Source organism: Equus asinus, chromosome 21, assembly GCF_041296235.1.
Source record: "Equus asinus isolate D_3611 breed Donkey chromosome 21, EquAss-T2T_v2, whole genome shotgun sequence".
Classification (NCBI taxonomy): domain Eukaryota; kingdom Metazoa; phylum Chordata; class Mammalia; order Perissodactyla; family Equidae; genus Equus; species Equus asinus.
Window position 1 is genome coordinate 62,960,327 of NC_091810.1, and position 5,812 is coordinate 62,966,138.

At 42.4% G+C, this 5,812-nt stretch overlaps 1 pseudogene; it reads right to left on the reverse strand.

The window, feature by feature from the left end:
• Window positions 1-4,331: 4,331 nt before the first annotated feature.
• LOC106838017 (kidney mitochondrial carrier protein 1-like) lies at window positions 4,332-5,235 on the reverse strand (annotated as a pseudogene).
• Window positions 5,236-5,812: the final 577 nt, after the last annotated feature.

The window sequence follows — 5,812 nt, forward strand, 5'->3', positions numbered from 1 at the left end:
TCATTTCGCAGATCTGGTCCTCTGGATTAACAGATGCTTAATCCTAGCATTTTTCTGCAATATTTTTTTATTTACATATAATTTGCATGCCATAAAACATGTAGGCTTTTATGTGTATAGTACAATAAATTTTGACAAATATATCTAGCTGAGTCACCCACATTCAATAAGATATAGGAAATTTCCAACACCCAAATTATTCCTCTGTACTCCTTTGCAATTGACACTCTACCACACACCAGAGGCAAACACTGTTATAATTTTTTCTCCATAGATTAGTTTTTGCCTATTCTAGAACTTTGTATAAATAGAACCATACCATAAGTGCCCTTTTGTGTCTGGCTTCTTTGGCTCAACATAATGTTTCTGAGGTGTATCAATGTTGTTGCATACATGGACGATTCCTTCATTTACATTGCTGACATCGTGTGCATACTCCAAGTTTGTTTATCCATTCTCCTGCTAATGGACAATTGAATTGTTTCCAGTTTGGGGCTATTATGAATAAAACTGTTATAAACATTCTTTTATCAAACATTTTTATTGAGATATAATTCACATAACATGAAATTTACTCACTGAAAATGCACGATTCAATGATTTTAAGTATATTCACAGAATTGTGCTATCATCACCACAATCTAAGTTTAGAAACTTTTCATCACCCCAAAAAGAAACCCCACACCCATCAGCAGTCACTCCCCATCTCCCTTTTCTCACAGCCCTAGGCAACCACTAATCTACTTTTTGTCTCAATAAATTTGCCTAATCCAAGGTCATGAAGATTTATAACTTTGTTTTCTTCTAAGAACTTTACAGTTTTAGTTCTTACATTTAGATCTGTGTGAGCCACTTTAATTTTTTATAGTAGTCCTCAGTAATTCTGACGTAGGGTCCAACTTCATTCTTTTGCATGTGGATATCCAGTTGTTCCAACACCAGTTGTTGAAAAAACCATTCTTCTCCCCCATTGAATTATCTTGCCACTGTTGTCAAAAATCAATTGACCATGAACATGAGGGTTTATTTCTGGACTCTCCGTTATACTCCCTTGATCTATATGTCTATCCTCATGCCATACCACATTGTCTTGATTCCAGTAGCTTCGTAGTAAGTTTTTGAATTTGGAAGTGTGAGTCCTCCAACTTTGTTCTGCTCTTTCAAGATTGTCTTAGCTCTTCTAGGTACCTTTTGTTTCCATATAGGATCAGCTTGTCAACTTCTGCAAAAAATTTTTTTAATTATATAGTACTTCAGTTTATTAAATAATGAGACAAGGTTTATGCCACATATTGCAATGATGTTTAAATAAAGAGCTCAAAATATAAAGGCATATGAAAAATTTATGTATTTTTGAGGAAGATTAGCCCTGAGCTAACTACTGCTAATCCTCCTCTTTTTGCTGAGGAAGACTGGCCCTGAGCTAACATCTATGCCCATCTTCCTCTACTTTATACGTGAGACATCTACCACAGCATAGCTTTTGCCAAGCGGTGCCATGTCCACACCCGGGATCTGAACCGGTGAACCCCAGGCCACCGAGAAGCGGAACGTGCGAACCTAACTGCTGCACCACCGGGCCGGCCCCTATGAAAAATTTATAGTCTTTGCATAATATATACTATTTCGAGCACATAAATAAATATGAAGAACAGAAGCCATTTGTTATATCATAGATCAGCAACATTTACTATCAATAATTACAGAATTCGACAAGCAAACGAAAAATTCCATTTTCTTCTTTTTGGTTATAAAAGCTAAAAATCCTTTTGCTACATTTAAGCAATATCCAATGGGGCAGGGGAACTTGTAGCCACACCGCGGAAAACAAGGGGATCAAGTCTCCCAAGCCTTTAACTTCTTTCTTGGTCAGAAGCTTCAACAATGGCATTAACCCTTCAGGAAGCAGAAAAACCAAAGCAGGGTAAGATCCTGTTCTACAAGGTGTTTCATAAATCTACACTGAGGAAATACTAAATTTTTGTCTCAAAAATGTGCTTAAGTTTCACAGCAAGGTTTGAATTTCTTTTCATCCTGGTATGAACATGTACCTAATTTTAATAAATTGATATAATGAATATTGCATGGTCTTCAAAATGAACTTGCTTCTACTGTTTTAGAAATTATATGTACACTTAAAAAACAAATTTTCTACATTAAAAAAAGTGGTTGATACAAAGTAATCCTTTAAACTCAAGGAACTCAAAAGTGAACGCCTTTCTATAGAAAGCCCTTACCATGTTAATGGAATGTTTTGGTAAGAGGAAAGAACTCTCCTCTCCCTAAAGACATGGTTTGGTACCAGGAGAGAAGCCTGAAGGAGCCTAGCATCCCAGAGTCACGTCTAGAGCTGGCCAGGGAGATCTGAACTTTCACCTCAGTCTTTAAGCAACTAACACCTCCACACCACTCCACTTCCCCTTCTTTCTTCCTTTCTCTAATGACTTTGTCTCGGCTCTTTCTTTTTTTTTTTTTATTTTTTAATTTTTTTTAAAGATTTTATTTTTTTCTTTTTTCTCCCCAAAGCCCCCCGGTACATAGTTGTATATTCTTCGTTGTGGGTCCTTCTAGTTGTGGCATATGGGACGCTGCCTCAGCGTGGTTTGATGAGCAGTGCCATGTCCGCGCCCAGGATTCGAACCAACGAAACACTGGGCCGCCTGCAGCGGAGCGCGCGAACTTAACCACTCGGCCACGGGGCCAGCCCCTCGGCTCTTTCTTTTGAAAATAAAATTGTGCTTCACAAAACCTTTGTCAAAGTCAACATTAATAAAGAAGGCAAGCTGAAAGTGACTGGGAGGAAAATTGTCCAATCTGCCAAGGAAAACCTGCATCCCATCTTTCTATTCTGCTTCAAGGGAGGAAGCAGCCCAGGGGCTAGAGGAGCCGGGAGGTGCCCGGCATATATGCATATGTTTATGCCCTGGAGCCCCAGTTAGTACGTATTGAATGTTGTCCTCCAAGAGGAGAACGGAAGGTACCCAAGCAAATATGTTCCCTCTCCTGGGCTGTCTTCTAGAAGTGCAAAGTTCCTGGGGCTCTCAGAGTCACTTTTTATTTCGAAAAGCAAAGATGAAGATGAGAGAGAAGAGGGAGAATGATTTATCTTGTCTTTAGAAGAAAAGAAGAAAGGGAGCTATTATACACCTCTTATCAGAAACTAGATAAATTGGTGCAGCACTGAAGAAATAGTTTTTAGAATTTCAAACAAGTATTTTCCATCCAAAGTAATTCAGAAGTCCAAGACAGGAAATATTTTAACAAACATGACCTGAACTAAAGCAAAAACTGGGAAATCTGGAAAAATCAACTCTTCGATTCACTTGTAACATTTTGCTAGAGAAAAGAGAATAAAACCTTAGCTTATACAGTGCTCTTTCTTTCACAAGGCCTGTGACAAAGGGCTTCACCCGGGATTACAATGAGCAGCCCCTGAGAAATTGACTCTTCTATACACACAGGCTGTTTATTCCGGGATGACAGCTGCATGACAGCATGATGTAAACACACTCACTCTACAAGTCACGTAGTAGCAGCTACTGGTTTCTTCATTTGACCCTTAACATCAATAGATGTTATTATTCCCATTTTACAGATTGGGAAACAAAACTTCGCTAAAAATCAAAGAGCAAACTACTAACATTACCTAAGAGAGAACCTGAACTGCTTGAAACACCTCCCATTAACACAGACCCTGTCACCCTCAAAACCAACACATCACACCATGGTGGGTTTAGATGTCAATATTTTGTAACAATTCCAAGTCTTCAAAGGCTTAAAATCACTTATTATAAGTGAAAGATCCTGCCAAAATAGGAAATTACAAAGCAGTGCAATGTTCCAGGGATCTAGTTCCTGCACTGTTTACACCTGGGGTTGAAAAGTCCAGGTCTCCATGTGTGAAAGTTCTTCAGCCGACAAGACGCAAAAGCCCCCAGGAGTTCAGGGACAGTAACCCCCTCTTGGAGGCTCTATTCTCTGCTTCCGACGAGCTTGTTCAAAGCAGCCCGGTCTTCCCGGCTCGGAGCTGCCAGGCATCAGGCGCTCCTCTCCCCTGAAGAAAACAGTACACGGTTCCTGATCTTGCAAGTTTTCTTTAGCAAGAAACATGCATTTCATATGTTATCTTTGCTATTGAAGGGCACTTTAATGGTAAAGTCTAGGGTTTGGGTGTTACAGTTGATGCCATTAAATGTCTGATGCAGAGCATCTGACGCCAACACACAGCAATCTGAACTAACTCAGTCTTCATCTGTTGCTCACACCTCAGGATCTGACGTGCCAAGCGGTGAGAAGCAGTGTGAAACACAGGAAGCTTTACTGTTTCCGAAGTGAGCATTTTCAGAGTGCTGTCTCATGGAGCCTGGACTTGTCACAAATCCAGTTTCTTCAGCCACTCACATGTCACAAAGAAAATGATGTTCCAAGGTCCAAGTCTCAACCAATTTGGCCAAAACCCTTTATATAGAGCAAAAAGCCCTTCATTCTTCCATGTCTGTAACAAGCAATCCAGGGTACCCGTGTAGCCACAGCATGTGCCATCTCGAAGGACTCTCTGATTCATCACAGGTGTTCTCACAACTTCGACAGGGTTTGAGGCCAGGGCCCCGGCCAGACCACAGGTGAAGCCTGAGAGGAAGTGGGTATACACAGGGTCTCCCATCAGGCCCCAGAGGATCAGATGCTTCTTGGCGAGGTCGCAGACCCGCAGCTCCAAGCCAACAACAATAGGAGCCCTCTGAGCGGTAAGGGACATGCCCTTCCACAGTCCTCTCGGTCCCTCTTGCTGGTAATTGTTAATGAAGCTGCCTATCATTCCTCCCTGAATGCTGCTGCTTTGTGCTTGCATCCGTATTTTCAAAACATCAGTTGGATTAGCAATGGCTGAGGATAGGACTCCAGAGAGAATTCCACAGACCACATTTATCAGTAGAGTCTCACCTTCTGGGCGTTCGACAAATAATCGCTTCAAGCTCTGCTAAGTGCCTATCTTGACGGTGCCATAGGAATCGCCGGGGCAATCCCGACCTACAGCGCTTTCAGCCCTTCCTCTCGGCCTATCGTCACGAAAGCATGCAACACGCCTCTGTACCGGATTTCTTTCAAGTTGGCGTCGTTCGTCTGCCATTGAATCTGGAGCCACATCTTGGTTAAATCAATTGGGAATGTACCGCATTCTGCCGGGATGGAGGCCAGCCCTCCGTACACAAAGGGCTTCCGGTTGAGGGCTGCCATTCTCACCACTGTCCCCGCTCCTTTGATTCATGGAAACATGGTCTCCAACAGGGTTTTTCCCGGAGGCGGTGGCGGCGGCAGCCCCGCGCCTCCTCCTCCGCAGGCTCACAGCCAGCAGCCGCCCAAGAGCTGGAGAAAAGGCCAGCGAGCGGCGGGGGCGGCCCAGGAGCCTGCCTGCAAGAACGTTTTTTTAAGCCAGCTGGGATTGTGATAGAGATTTTATTGAATTTAGAGATCAGTTTGGAGACTGTTGCCGTCTTTAAAATGTCTTTAAAATCTCAGACCTTGGGCAGCCCTGGTGGCCACTATAGTCGAGTTCAGTGTGCTCGGTGTCCACACCCTGGGTTCAGTTCCCAGACACCACTGTTAGCAGCCATGCTGTGCTGGTGGCCCACATACTAAAAAATAGAGGAGGATTGGCGTGGATGTTAGCTCAGGGCTGATCTTCCTCAGCAAAAACAAAAAAACAAAACTCAACTCTCCCAGTCAATGAATCCAGAATGTCCTTCCATTTATTTAGGTCTCGTTTAATTTATTTTCATGATGTTTTCTAGCTTTCAGTATACATGTCTCGGAC